We start from the raw sequence: 14,543 nt of genomic DNA on the forward strand, positions 1-14,543 counted from the left end.
ATGCAGAAAACGTAAAGAAAACGCGAGCGTGAACAGAATGCAGGCAGTGAGAGCGGGAACCGAGGAGATAGTGCAAGATGAGGAAAGGGACAGAAAGGGAGAGAAAGGCTGAACAGACGGGAGCCCGCGAGTGTGATGAAGCTAGAACTAAGAAACTGCGAGCAGGGTTGGCGCGGGCTGTAGACGAGGACGAGTCGGAGGTCGGAGCAACCCCAGCTGTCAGCCGGGAACAAAGGCCGCGGGGCGAGCGGGACGGGGCGCCGGCAGCGCGGGCCAATGAGTGGGGTAGGTGCTGGCCCCGCCCCGCCCGCGCCCCGCCCCGCCCCGCCCCGCCCCGCCGGCGACTGGGGACCTGGCTCTGAAGCCTGCGTGCCGGAGCAAGCGGGCGGGCGCTGGGCGGCTCCGAGGAGCTCGCTGTCCGAAAGTTTCTCCGTCCTTCTGCTGCTCCGGGGAGCGGGACTTGAGCGCTGCGGGACCCGCCAGGTCCGGCAGGTCTACGGAAAAGGAGACAGGGGCACTACACAAAATACGCCGAAAAATCAAAATCTGCAGCCATTTGCAGCTAGCCCCGAGGCGCAGGAGGACAGACAGGTAAGGTGTGAGTCCTGTGTCTCCATCGCCGAGTGTTTGCAGCCTTTGGCCCAGACCCAGGGAAGACCGCGCCCCCCCCCCCCCCCCCCCCCCCCCGCAGCCTGCCACTCCGGGAGTGAGTCCCCTTGTCTGTCGGTCTTTGTCTGTCTGTGGCTGCGTCTGTCTAGGTGTCTTTGTTTCTGCATGTAACTGTCGGGCGGGGGAGATGAGGGAGGGGCGGGCGAGTCTTCGCCCTTGTCACTGCGTGTATTGCTGATCTGACCCCGGGGGGGAAACGATGTCCATCCTTCTGTCTTTGTCCATCAGCCGGGTGTCAGCCAGGGCTGGGGGGGGGGGGTGTCTTCTTCCAAACCTGAATTTGATCTTGGAGACATGCACTAGGTGACATGGATGTAGAGGTGAAGAAATGAGAGGCGAGGAAGTGCGGTCACAGGGGCTGAGTCCCCAGAAGGAGGATCTGCTTGTTGGGGACTGGCTAGTGAACTTTATTTTGCTGGCTGGAACTTTGGAGGTGCATTGTGTGGAAGGAATAATAGGGAATAAACTTGGATACACACACACACACACTTCAGTTCACTCCTCTTTCTCACCACAGGGAGTCAGATCCCCTCTGTCGTGCCACTCATCCTGCCCTGGCTTAACTCAGTAGCAACAGGCAATCCAAACACCAGGGGCCAGGTGATGGTTCCCTTTCCTGTTCCAAGTGGAAGAGAGCAAACCGTGGGGATTCTGCTCGCCCGTGGTCGCCCGGGCCTGGGAAAGCGCTGCAGACCTGCTGGCTTCAGAGCCCTCAGTTTCCCAAGCACAGAGATGCTCAGGGATCCAAGCACAGCTCTCAGCCTCTGCATGCTCCTTGAGTTGCTGGTCAGCTGAGACACTGGGTTCTGGGTAGCCTTCACCTTCTCCACCAAAGGGCCCCCTCTCTCTCCGGGAAGCACAACATACTAGAGTCTCACAGCCCAACCTCAGAAAGATAAGCTGCCTGCATGCAATTCTTCCAGCATCCAGACCGGGGAGAGGAGGCTGCTGGTAGGGGCATTTTAGGGTTTGTAATCTGAGCGTTCTTCAAGTTCAAAAACAATTTGCTGCAGGCAGGCAGAGGGAAAATGGAGGTGTTTGGAAGGTGTGTGCACATGGCCATCAGAGTTAAGAGTTTACAGGGGTAAGAGTGGTTAAGGTTGGCACAGAACAGAGTGTGGGCAGGAGTCTGTGGGCAGAGAATACACCCTAATCGGGCCTGGGCCACACCTTGTATTTATCCAGGCCTTTCTTCTGACCATTTTCTGTGCATCATAGACGTTATCTCATTTGTTATCTCCTTTATCCTCACAACATAACTACCAGGTTAGCATAAGATATGATTCGCTCTGTGCCAGTGAAGAAACTGAGGCACCAAAAGGAAAGGGTGTTCCCCCAGGTCCCATAGCTAATGGGAGCCAAGTCTAGCATTAATGAAGTCCAAAAAGCATGTCTTGGCTGTGTAGATGTGAGGGCAATCACCCGCTGGAGGCGAGAAGAACAGCCTGTGGAAAAAGAAATGAGGGCATCTTTCCAGGTGGTCTCTCTGGAAGCTGAAGGACCAGACATTTGCTTTTGCTCAAGATGATTGTCCTTTCGTATTTCTAGCAGTCTTGGAACACTCTGCAAAGCAAACCTGCTTTAGCAATTCAGTCTGTGCACTCTCTAGACAGGAGGAGATATCCCTGTCTAGGTGTCTACCTCAGATGGTTGGCAGGAGCTGAGAGTGTGCTGGGGAGGAGGGAGCAGGCTGGGTGTGCCAGTAGTCTGAGAGTGGGAGGACATGATTGCCATGCAGTGTTAAAAAGCCAGATGTCTGCATGTATGGGTGAGGAAGTAGATGGACTCTAACTAGACAAAAATGGCCTTCTATTCCTGCAAATGTATTTTTATGCCTTTGTGCTTGTTTAACATTCATCTCACAGATTTTCATTGGATGCTACAAAATGCAAGGCCCTGGGACCACAGTGAAGCTCAGGAATGAGCATTATAAGGTGGGGTTAGTTTAGTTGAAAAGTGCTTCCTTAGCAGGCAGGGGCTCTGTTTGAGCCCTAGCACCACATAAAACTTTACATGGAGCCAGGCAGTGGTGACACATGCCTTTAATCCCAGCACTTGGGAGCCAGAGGCAGGTGGATCTCTGAGTTCAAGGCTAGCCTGGTCTACAGAGCGAGAGCCAGGACAGCAAGAAAGAAAGAAAGGAAAATAGAATAAAATAAAATAAAAAACTTCACATGGTGCAAACTTGCCCAGATGGTGGAGGTAGAAGGATTAGAAATTCAAGTCCAGTCTTGAACACATAGGAAGTTCAGGATGAGCCTGGGCTGCCTGAGACAATTTCAAAAGGGAAAACAATAACAATACAACACAACAATAAAAAATACAGGAAATAAGGTAATGACAAATAATCTATTTTAAGCGACTTAAAGTCAACTCACTGATGAATATTATTGTAACAGAGTTTAATATCATCCTCTGAGTGCCATCAGATCTCACACCATTGTTTCAAGCCACTGTAGGAAAGTCCCCTCTTCCTTAGGTAGAGATCCCAAACCTTCTTCTGAGACTTTACTGCCATCTGGTGCTGTTACCACACTAACCGCACAAGAACTACAGTGAATTTGGAGCTCAGGATATAGTGTCTGGCTGCTTGGACTAGGACCTTAGGAGGTGCATGTTTAGCAAAGTGTTAGGAAGGAAGGCTGGAGGGTTCTCTGCAGGGCTGGCTTTTGCAGGAGCACACTTCACTGAAATGGTCTCTTACTTCCCGTGCTGTTATAAGGCTTCTGCCTAGCCTGCTCCATCCCAGGCCCTATTCCTAACACTTTAGAATCAAGAGAACCTCCATCCTACCTACTCTATTCCTGTGTTTGCCAACCCACAAGAGCAGATGTGGAAGGAGAAGGTGCTAGGCCTGATTTAGGTAGACCTGGCTCTGGAGTTTGGACAGTCAGAGCTTCAGGGCATACAGCTGCAGAGGAATGCTGATGCTGTGGAGGTGGCAGAGAAGGAGTTTTCAACTGTCTGGGGCTCCTCACCATTTACCTCTGATTTTGCTTTGACTGGATCTTCTTGTTGCAGCAGTTTGGACACCCAGGAATTCTCTGAGGAATTTGAAGTGCTGTTGTGTTGAAGGAGGTAATTTGGCCTTGCTTTATGCCTTATTAGCCCAAGACTAGCTTCACATGCTCTTAGCATTGGTGTCATCATGGCTCATATTGTAATGGCCACATGTGTTCTCAAGGGCTCATGACCATTTTAATTTTTCTTTGGAAGAGCATTACTCAAGGTTGAAAACCTTCATTTCATTGTTCTCTATTTAGTAACTGAGACAGGGTCTCAAGTAGCCCAGACTGGCCTCCCAGGCTCTTTAGCAGAATCATCTTCGTATGCTGCTGCTTCCTCTAGGTCCTGACTTCTGCCTCCGAGGATAGCTCCAGAGCAGCGCTGAGGGGTTTAGGAGGTCTTGCCAACCAAGAACTATATCACTGTCTGGGAAACAATTTATTTCAAGACTCTTTTGAGTTTCCTTTAGCTGTTTTGGGACAGGATCTTATGTAACCCAAGTTGGCTTTGAACTATCTATGGAGCAAAAGATAATCTTGAAGTCCTGATCCCCCTGGGCGGGCCTCCTAAGGGCCAGGATTAGAGTCATGTGCCAGCACAGGCCCAGGTTTGCTTTTGAATGGATCCAGACTCCACTAAACAATTATTTTCTAGTTCTCTCTCTCTCTCTCTCTCTCTCTCTCTCTCTCTGAAGCTCCACTTTAAAAGGGGACTTCCTGATGTTATCACTGAAAACCTCCCTATTGCCCTATGCTGTGCCTTCCACCATTTGGCAAGTGGGGACACTGAGTAAAGCCAAGGAACGCACCCAGGATTTTCAACTAAGTGTTGAAGCCAACTGACTTGCAACATAGAAATGACGCTATTGGGATTCATTCATAATTTTTATTTTCTTCTCATTTGGGGGAAGGGAATAGCATCAGATGCAGAACACAGGGCCTTGCTTGTCCTAAGAATGCACTTCAGCATGGTGTGATCCTCTCAGCCCCTGGCCCTATTGATTAAACATATTTAGGCTCCTTAAGTTGTTGACAAAGGCTTAATAAACAAAACAAACAACAAAAAAGAGGTATTTAAAATTTGGGCCACCAAGCCTGACTACCTGGGTCTGACATGGTGAAAGGAAAGAACTGACTCTTACAAGGTACCCTGGCATCACAGCATGCATATAAACAAACAAACAAACAAATAAGTAAATGTAGTTAGTTTTTTTTATTGTAAGAGCTCAGCTATTCTAATAATTACTGAAATTTGAAGATGAGAAAAGCCTCATTTTTTCTTTAGTTTTACTGTGCTGCTTTTAACTCCCAAATGCTATATACATATGTCATAAGCTGTGGTCAAGCCAGGAAGCAGCTAGGGATGGGATATCTATTTGGGTTTGCTCTAAAGAAGGATTTTGATATGTTAGAGTTCTCCTGAAATTTAGTCAACTCATGACCTTTATTGATACAGTTCACATTGAAATTAGAGCAAATGCTTTCTCCAAAGAAGCTGAGTTAATGATACATCACTGGAAAGGCAAAAATTCATTTTTCAACTATTTCACCTTGTACATAGCAAGTGAGTTCCAGAATAAAACATGGCCACAAGCTCTTTGTTGGGAGTCAGCATTGTGCAGAAGCCAGACCCGAGTTCATCCCTCATGGAAGCTCTCCTGAATTTAGGATGGAGTGCCATAGGAAGAAAGGAAGGATGGAGAGGGAATTGTCCTAACCGACACACTAGAAGTTTGAGTTTTCTTAGTAAGTGACAGGCAATATTGGCACCTAAACAGACGTGATGTGGGCTCTGTCCACTGTCTGGAACAAAGGCTGCTCTTTAGACCACCAGAGCTTTGCTTTGTCACTAATCACTATAGAGGATGGCTGCCCTCAGGGCAACTGCCAGAACACAGCTTGTTCTCTCTCTGCCTCCAGCCTCCCTCCCTCCAATTCATTCATTTCCCGACACTGCTTCCCTTTCTGAAATCTGCTTTTCTGGGATACCCAAGCACAAAAGCACAGTCTCATGGGACACAAACCTTCAGCGACTCTCAAGATTCGAAGACCAGAAGACCTACCCCCCTTTCCCAGCGGCCCCTCTGAGGCACCACCTTGGTGTGCTCAGTCAACCCACACTTAGTCTCACAGAACCTCGGTTTCTACCGTTTCTAGAGCAGTTTGGGTAGCTATGAACTCTTCACAGCTGTAGTTCTCCCCAGGGGAGGAACCAGTCTGGTTAAAGCCTCCAGCTTGTGGGACATGCAAGAATGAGGTCCCTCAAGTGGAACTGAGATCTCTGATGGGAGTGGCCTTTGCTCTTTGCTCAGAAACCCTGTGTGTGCATCTCATCCAGTACACTTCCAGGTGGCTGGTGCAACTCCTGCCCCAGGCACTCAGGGCAGGGCTGTGTACTTGGCTCAGTGGCCTGCTGGCTTTGGGGGCAGCTTCACTCTCTTTGCTGTTGCAAAGCCATTTGATGCTAAATCACCCTCCTCCTGGCACCCTGCACTGCTAAATTGGTCTCAACTTGCTGTACTTCCACCCACCACCTTAGTCATTATTCGCTGGCAGCATTCAGAGTGGGTGTAAAGCAACCGAACATTATATTCTTGCTGTAAAGAGAGAGAATTGAGTATAGACATGCACTGAGAGGGGAGAGAGGGAAGGAGGTGAGAGGGAGAGGAAGGGGGCAGGAAGACAAAGCTTGGGGTTTGCCAGCACCTTTCCCTGGAGACCCCAGTGACCTTGGTGGTGGGGATGTGCCATAGGTCAGGGAGATAACATATCTGAGGTGCTTTTTCTGCTGGTTTGGAAAGAGGAAAGGGCAGAAGCCCCAAGGAGAGAAAGTCCTTGAATTCAGTAGTATGAACTTGTTGCTCCTATTGAGCATTTGTCCTAATGTGTTAGGATTTAGCCTTTCAGCTCTGTCTTTCCTCCCAGCTGAGATTATAAGTCCTTTGAAAGAGAAGGAGCACCGGGGACAGGCTGGATTCAGCCTCATGACTGAGACTGACGGTAGCCAGGCTTATGGTACCTCTTTGGGTTTTCCTGTGCTATCTAAGCCACATGGTCAGGGAGAGGAAAGTAATGTTGAGGAATTCTGAAGGGCATGGATACCAATTCAGTGAGAGAACTTCGGGCAGGAAGGAATTACACACAGATCACACAGAGCGGAGAAACAGAAGCCCTGACAATGTTCCCATGGCAGGGATTTTCTCCAGGACATGCATCTCGTATTATTACGCCTGGCCTTATACTGGGGCTTGCAGTTGCTGGAGAGCAGAGTGGGTTCCCAGGACTAGCATCGGAGGCTGCAGTAAACAGGACTGTGAACCCCAGGCAGGAGTTACTTTACCTTGCTGATGGCATGGGAGCTAGTGTGCTCCGGGACCCAGATTAATAAATCCTGAGAAAGGAGCCGCACACAACGAGGGAGCACTAAAACCAGTCAAGGGAAAGACCGTGAGCCCCAGGGCTGCACTTGACCTTGCACCAGCCCCTAAGAGGCAACCCCTTCCTGAGCTGGGTCCACCCTGCCCTGAGCAGCAGGGTCATGGGGAGCAGCGTTTCAGAAGAGAAGTTGAAGTGCAAGATAGCGATCTTATCATTGCACCCTTCAGATGTTTAGCCCCAGGAGTCCTGATGGAAGGTGGAAGGCGCCTCAGCAGTGCAGGGCAGGGGGGAGAGGCTTGTACCGGGCTCACATTTTGAGACAACACCTCCTCGGTACTGATCAGATTCCCCCAGCCTTAATGCCTCCGTGGCGCCAGCAGACAAACCGCACTGCGGGCAGGTGGGGGAAAACAGAAGCCCAGCGGAGCCCCGCCCACCCCCACCTGCGCGGTAAAGAAAAGTGGTTTCTCAAAGGGGCCCTGGAAAGAGTTTCCAGCTGCCCTGGGCCCATCCCCTAGCCAGGCTTGCAGCTGCCCCTGCTCTAATCTCAACAACCAGTGGCTGGCGGGCAGGTGTGGGCAGCACCCACAGCTTTTCCTCAGTCTTCATTTTCTCATCAATCAGGTTAGGGGAGCTGTGTCCACAGCCTCCCTGAGCTCGCTAATAGGACCTCCGGATCTCTGTTGACCTAGAAACCTCCTGGAGTTACTTTTACACAGCACCTGCAGTCAAGGGTTCAAGTGTAAGGTTCCAAATTGTTCAGCGCCTGCCAGACTTCAAGGGTAGAGGAATTCCTAAATAGCATTCTATCTGCCCCTCGTCAGCCCACAAACTTCCCCAAGCTGCTTTCATTCTATCAACTCTAAGAAGTTTCATTTTGAACCCCCAAAGCCCAGTTCGTTTCCATTTAATTCCATTCCTAAAGCCATAGGATAATGGATAGATTCTGGGTTCCAAGAAATGTAGACATATTGTTCTGCCCAGTTCATGAACCCCAAAAGACCAGGAATAAACTGACTCCGCTGTAAATACATGAGGTTCTTTTTATTGTAAATTACAAGCTGCAGCTTGGGCCCACACCCCCCACAGCAGAAGAGGTGGGAGCTGAGCGCCCTGTGCTCAGGTTAGTTGGGTGATTTAAAGATTCTGGTCCATCCCAGCATGCCCAAGGCAGGGGCAATTCCTGCCTAGCAAGTATCTATTGGTTAAAATGCTACATTTTGAAATGATTGGCTATAGGAAGGTGGGGGATGGGCCAGTTTCCTAGCAACTGTATCTCTAGTGGGTGGGGAAAGAATGCAGTAAGGCGGTCCTTCCCCTCAGGGCATTACTGGACTTCTCCACCCACCTAGTTCAGGTCTTAATAGCTGGTTTTTATTTAATCTTTTGGTCTCTCAATATCTGCCACAAGGAGTCTCTGATTTGGTGCTGTGGATAAGTTGTGTGTGTGTGGTGTGTTTTGAGATAATCTTCACTTCAGGTTGCTCTCATATTTGTTATGTAGCTGAGAACGACCTTGAACTTTGATTCTCCTTTTATACCTTCCAAGTGCTGACGTTATAGGTGTGTGCCCAGTTTTGTGTAGTACTGGGAATCAAACCCAGGACTTCATGCCTAATAGGCAGTGACTAGCATATGAAAATGCATTGTGGGTAAAATGCTCTATATAAAGTGTTTTCCTGGAGGGCACGGAGCTTGAGAAGGTCTTAGGAAGGATGGGACTGTCACAAGGATGAAATAGTGGTGTGGCAAGATGGCAGACAGCAGGCAGCATGGTCAACCGACCTTGCATGACCTGCCGGAATGAGAGAGAAGGGCTCATGCCCCCAACTGGGAAGTGTTCATGCCATTTGTTAGACCAAGAGGCAATGAGTAGACTTTGGCTAGAGACATGGAGTACACAATGTATTTGAAGACTGAGACTGCTTTCTATAAAGAACGGTGCTTATTAACATGCTTTTCTACCCTACCCTTCCTTCTCTCCTACTTAATAGCCCATGTTCCCATGGCCTGGGAATATTTGGGGTATCTGAGGCTTCAAGGAGGGCAAATTCCTATTGCAAGGTCAAGGTGCTAGGCCCTGTACTTATCTGATAAGTATACATACTATACATAAGGATGCATGGGTGATGCCTTTCTGGTTTGGACCTGCATGAAATAAAGAGGGGCTGCATTAAAAATAAGACAAGCCAGAGAGATAAATGCTCCATTAGTAAAACACTTGTGTGGCAAAGTGTGAGGATCTGGGGTTGGGGCTGTAAGAAGGGAGGCTGATACAACCAGGCCTGTGGAAGCTCATATCTAACATGGCCTGTGGCAAAGTTCCGGGCCAGTGAGCTCTCCTGTCTCCAACAAAAGGTGGGAGTGGGACCGGAGAAAGATTGGCACCCAATCAGGTTGTCAGGTCAGGTTGTCCTCTGGCCTCTACAGACAATCCATGCACACGTATGTGCTCCCGCACATGCACTGCCACACATGAATGCACACAAAAGCTGAAACATAACAAAACAACATGTTGGTGTTAGTTAAAAAACAAAAACAAAACGCTTTTATTTACATTTCTTGTATCTTTTTCTCCCTACTCCGCCCCAATCCCTTCCAACATCCCAACACCAGGTAGGAGAGAGAAAGGGTTAATGGGAGAGGGGGTGCAGTTCTCTCAGCTGCTTCCTGCTGGTTAGAGTCGTTGGGTTCCTTGGAGCCAGTCCAGTTCTCATTTCAGAAGATCTCCATCTTGTCTCACAACAGCAACCAGGAGTAGCAAGGGGGAAACAGGAGCAGACTTGTTCTTTCTCTAGCTCCACGCTCTCTAGGCTCTGGCTTTTATTCTCTCTCCAGACTCCTGAGATTTAAACTATCTGCAGCTGGCAAAGAGCTCCTCTCAGAGCGTGCATGAGGCAAATAGTCTGCTGCTGTGGACCATCTGAATCAATCCCACATCCCACACCTGGGACCAAAACAAAAACAGGTTTATGTCCACAACAAACATAGCTGAAGACAGAGAGGCCCAGAGTAAGGCAAGGATTTGCCTAGACTCCCTTGTGACTAGGGGTCCCACTAGAGACTCGCTGCTAATTTGTGGGCCAAGCGTGAAGAGCCAAAGGATTCCACGAGATCCTGACTCTCAAAGGGTTGGACAGGTTTTTCCTGGGGACATAGAGATGCATCATTGTCTCCAGGCTTTGTGGACTTTTCTTCTAAGTTAAGAGATTCTCAGAACATGATAGCTGCTTCCCATGACCTCCATTCTCCTATTCTGCTTGCTTTTGTGGTGTGTGTGTGTGTGTGTGTGTGTGTGTGTGTGTGTGTGTGTGTGTGGTGAGTGCACGGAGAAACGAAGTTCTTTGGTACTATCTCCCATGTGTGTAGCTTATTTGTTGCCAGTCAGTGTGCATTCTCCACCCAGACCAAGCACAGAAAGAGATTCCCGTATGGACAGATCCATGTCTGGATGTGGGGTGGAATGGGGATGGACACAGGTAGGACATCCACTGGGCTCGGTAGAGCAGAGTGGCAGGCCAGCCTTGCGCTCCCTCCTCTGGAAGAAGCTGCCCCCTCTAGCCTCGAAGCACCCCACCTGCTGAAGGAATAACTGCCGTGACACCTAGACATGGTGCTTTTCAGGGGCCATCTCCACCATGCTGTTTGTTCCGGGGAGAGTTTTCCTCACCCAGGCAGCAACCTGCTGCCCAGCAGGGGGTAGATGAGCCCTAAAGACATATGTACCAATCCTATGAATCAGCCAGGGAAGCTGACAGTGACGAAAGAAATAGGGTTTGGGAAGAGTCTCAGTGAAGGATTATTTAGATCAGGCTGGCCTATGGCCATGTCTGTGAGGGATTGTTCTGATTGTTATGTTAACTAATATGGGGAGAGTCAGACTACACCTGAAGTATTTGTAAGAATAATCATGAAACAAGAAGAGGCCACCAGATGCAGAAGGAGTGAGAAGGGATGTGGGACAAAAGAGGGGGAGGAAGTGATGTAGCTGTATTTTAAATAAAAATTTGTCTAATGAAAAATAAAAGCGGATAGTACCGTTTCCTGGCTTTGGGTCCTGAATGGAAGATGAGCGGGGAAGGAGATCTGAGAGGTAGGCATGAATATACTCATTTTCTCTCTGCTCTTGGCTGTGCACATGAGTAGCTAGTTTGGCTTCCTGCCTTGACTTTCCTTCTGATGGACTGTAACCTGGAAGCTAAATAACAGTTTGTCCCAGAAATTGATTATTGCCCATGGGCTTTACCACAGTGACAGAAGTAGCACTAAGACACAGGTTTTAGAACGTAGCTGTACTGTCTGTTGTCTGTGTGCCTGTGGGCAAGTCACTTGGCCTCTCTGAACCTTAGTTTTGTATCGGCAAAATGTACTGTGTCTCCTTTAGCATTGCTGTGGGAATCACACGAGCGAGTGGAAGTAAAATCAAGTGAAATCTGGTGCTATCCCAATTTATCAGTACCCTCCTCCTCCCATTAGTTTCAAAGGAAGCAAAATACCTTAAGCTGAGTTCCTCAAGCTGAGTGTGTGAGAGGGCCTTGAAATCTTCATGTAGATCAAGGAGAGACAGCTTTCCGGTCAGGCTATACATTAACATTTTTATCACTCTGCTCTGGTGACCTGCATGACCCTGGTGACCAGAATCTGGAACAGCTGAAAACTGACAAGGAGTCATTTCCAACTTTGTCCTGATCTCCATCTTACTTGTCCATTTGACTAAATTTAAATGCACAGGCTACCTGTGAAAGGATGCTGGGTAATGAGCTGGCATCATTGTCTTGAAGTCAGCACTGAAAATGGATCTCTTGCTCATAATGCCCAGGAGAGGCGGTGGGTAGGAGGACAGGGCCAGGGACCATGGAAGCCAGCTGGGCTTCCCTTCACACCACCAAAGATAGGGTATTCCATTTCAATCAGGATGTGGACAAACCCAGGGTAGGAAGTTCTTCATCCAACTGACCGTTGCCTGAAGAGGTGTTTATTCTCCTTTTTCTTCTCCTCCTGCGTCAAAGCAATGGCTTCCCAGATAGCTTTTTCCAAGATTTTGTTAACACCCAAGGACAGGAAAGAAAACAAGTCAGGGGGCACTTTTCTGTGTGTTACCTTACAGGGGTTCTTCATTGCAACAGGGGGCTGGCTGGGTCTCCCTAAGAGGGTCTGAGGTATGCTGGGGTTGATTGCTGCATGGGAAGATCTGCCTGAATGGAATAGGCGAGGTGCCGCGGGGGCAGACTGAGTGGGCCTGGGAGAAGCTGCTTCTATTAGGGACTTATTTTCCTACCAAGGAAACATCCAAATGCTCCCACAGGAAATGTGTGGGCTGGCGTTTAATGCACCTTCCAGGAGGGCTCTGTATTGCTTGCCTTCTCCTCCTTGTCCACCCCCTCTAGCCCAGCTCCACACACACAGTGGAGGAAACTTCTCTCTGTTAAAAGTATAGCTGTGTGTTGAGGTGACTCCCATGGAGTATACAGCCGTTCAAGTGTCCAGTCTGAGGATGGGATGTTAGAACCTGCGTTGTCAAAGTGCAGCAAGCCCTCCCTGACATGTTAGTATCTATCAGGTCCAGGGTGGTGTCTCTACCCACACCTGGCTTTTCTAGCTGGTAGGAAGTATAGAAGAGGGATATGAGGCTGCTTCCACAGCCTGGTTTGGAGAACTTTTGATCTAGTACTAGGTGTGAGGAAGTTGGCTCTTTCGCTGCTCAGAAACCGTATGAAGCCCAGACATTTCCCTGCAGGCAGTTGCATCCCTCCTGCTTAAATTATAAATCATTCAGTGGTGGGAACCACCCATCTGTGGGCAGAGTTCAAAGACTGCCCTCTGCACAATCCCAGAGATGACTATTAAACTCCCACTTGACCTTCTTCAGAGACTCCCAAGCCAAGAAGAGATAGGAAACTTGTTAATGAAGCACAGGGCAGCCTGGAATTGTATCTTTCTTTTTGGGATGCCTGCCAGAAGTCAAAATCATGGTGCTGCTTTGAGGTCTCTGGTTAGGATGTCTCTAGCCAAAAAGGCCCCAGGAAGGTGCATCCCAGCGCAGAAAACATAGATGGCAGCCTATTGTCCTCCATTCCCCTCCCTGCTTTTGACCAGCCGGGCAAACTCCAGGTGAAGGGACCCGGAGGCTGCAAAGACCTCCTGATAACTTCCAGTTGTGGGGTGGATTTAATTGCAAGTGCTGGTTTCCTGGCCTTGCCCAGACCTGTGCTACCCAGGCAGCCGGACTAGGACATCTGTGATGACAGAATAAGGGAACCCTCCTTGGACCAGCCACCTGCCTGCTTGGCCTTCTTGCTGAGAGGGGCTCTCTAATCAGACTTGTAAGACAAGTCCCTTCCAACCATGAGTGACAGCTAAGGACCCTCCTGGAGGTGTGTGGAATCTCAAGGTTCTGACTGCAGGTTTCTCTTACCACATTTACCAGACCCAGGCTTCATCATCCTGAGTCAAACCGGCCCATCATTCCAGCTTCATGGGAAACTAAGGCATGCCCAGGCTGCAGAGTATGTTCAAGACCAACCTAAGATAGCCAGGACTAAGACTGGGAGACCCTCTTTCAAAATTAAAAAACACAAAAAGGATGTTATACAAGTATTCTCTTGATGAAGTGCTTGTGATGCAAACGTTAAGTTCGAGATCTAACCCAGAGTTCAGGTATGTGGTACATACATGAAAGGGCAGTACTTGTCTAACCCCAGTATGGAGACAACCTGCCTTTTCCTCTGGCTGCCACGTGTACACAGTACACACTGACTGACACATACACACACATGCACAATTGCATGCAAGCACACATATCACACTGCTCCCACCGCCGTGGCTGGGGATGTAGCCCAGTGATAGACCCAGTCCCCCAAACGAATCTCCGCTTGGCTTCCTCTCTGTCTCCCACGCCTAGAAACCAACTTCTTCTCATGCCGGAGCGGTGAGAGGGGACCTTGGTTCTCCTCCATTCTCCCTCCCACCCCAAGACCCAGGAGAAAAGGACCTTGCAAGTACCCCTATCTAAGCTTCCTAAAGGCGGGGGGGGGGGGGGATCAGGGCTGCGGTGTGAAGGCAAGGGACAGAAGGAGGCCAGCACTGGCCATGCTGTAGATGTTAGGGTGGGGTTCAACAGAAGTGCCTCTGGCAAAAGATGGATGAGTCTGATCTTACCCACACCTGGGGTAGGGTTGCCTGAGGATCAAGGCAAAGCAACCAAAGGGAAATAGGAGATGGTGTCAATGAAAATCCTGGGTCTGTTCTCTTTATCATGGGGGGAGGGCTAGGAATACCCCCTACTCTTGAAGGGGCTTCTGGCAATTCCTTCCCTTGGAAGGTAGCTCTGGAGATGCTACAGTGAACAGGCGCCTGTCCTCAGGGAGTTTGTAATCTGTTTGACAGATCAGTGCTTGCTGGGCACTCTCCAAGCTTTCTTCCAGTGGCTCCTAATATGCTAATGTACTTCTGATGATAATCTTTATTTCAGTCTAGTCCCAAAAGGATCCA

The 14,543-nt window shown here is 49.2% G+C and overlaps 1 protein-coding gene across 1 annotated transcript in view; it reads left to right on the plus strand.

Annotated features, from left to right (window-relative positions):
* Nucleotides 1–381: 381 nt before the first annotated feature.
* Nucleotides 382–14,543, plus strand: part of Lzts1 (leucine zipper tumor suppressor 1) — a 59,814-nt gene continuing 45,652 nt past the window's right edge. Inside the window, exon 1 of the mRNA XM_055618669.1 lies at nucleotides 382–591. The gene's annotated coding sequence lies outside the window, so the exon portion shown is untranslated. The remainder of the gene's footprint in view (nucleotides 592–14,543) is intronic.

The sequence above is a fragment of the Psammomys obesus genome, unplaced genomic scaffold (genome assembly GCF_907164565.1).
Source record: "Psammomys obesus unplaced genomic scaffold, mPsaObe1.curated_primary_1811, whole genome shotgun sequence".
In the NCBI taxonomy this organism is placed as follows: domain Eukaryota; kingdom Metazoa; phylum Chordata; class Mammalia; order Rodentia; family Muridae; genus Psammomys; species Psammomys obesus.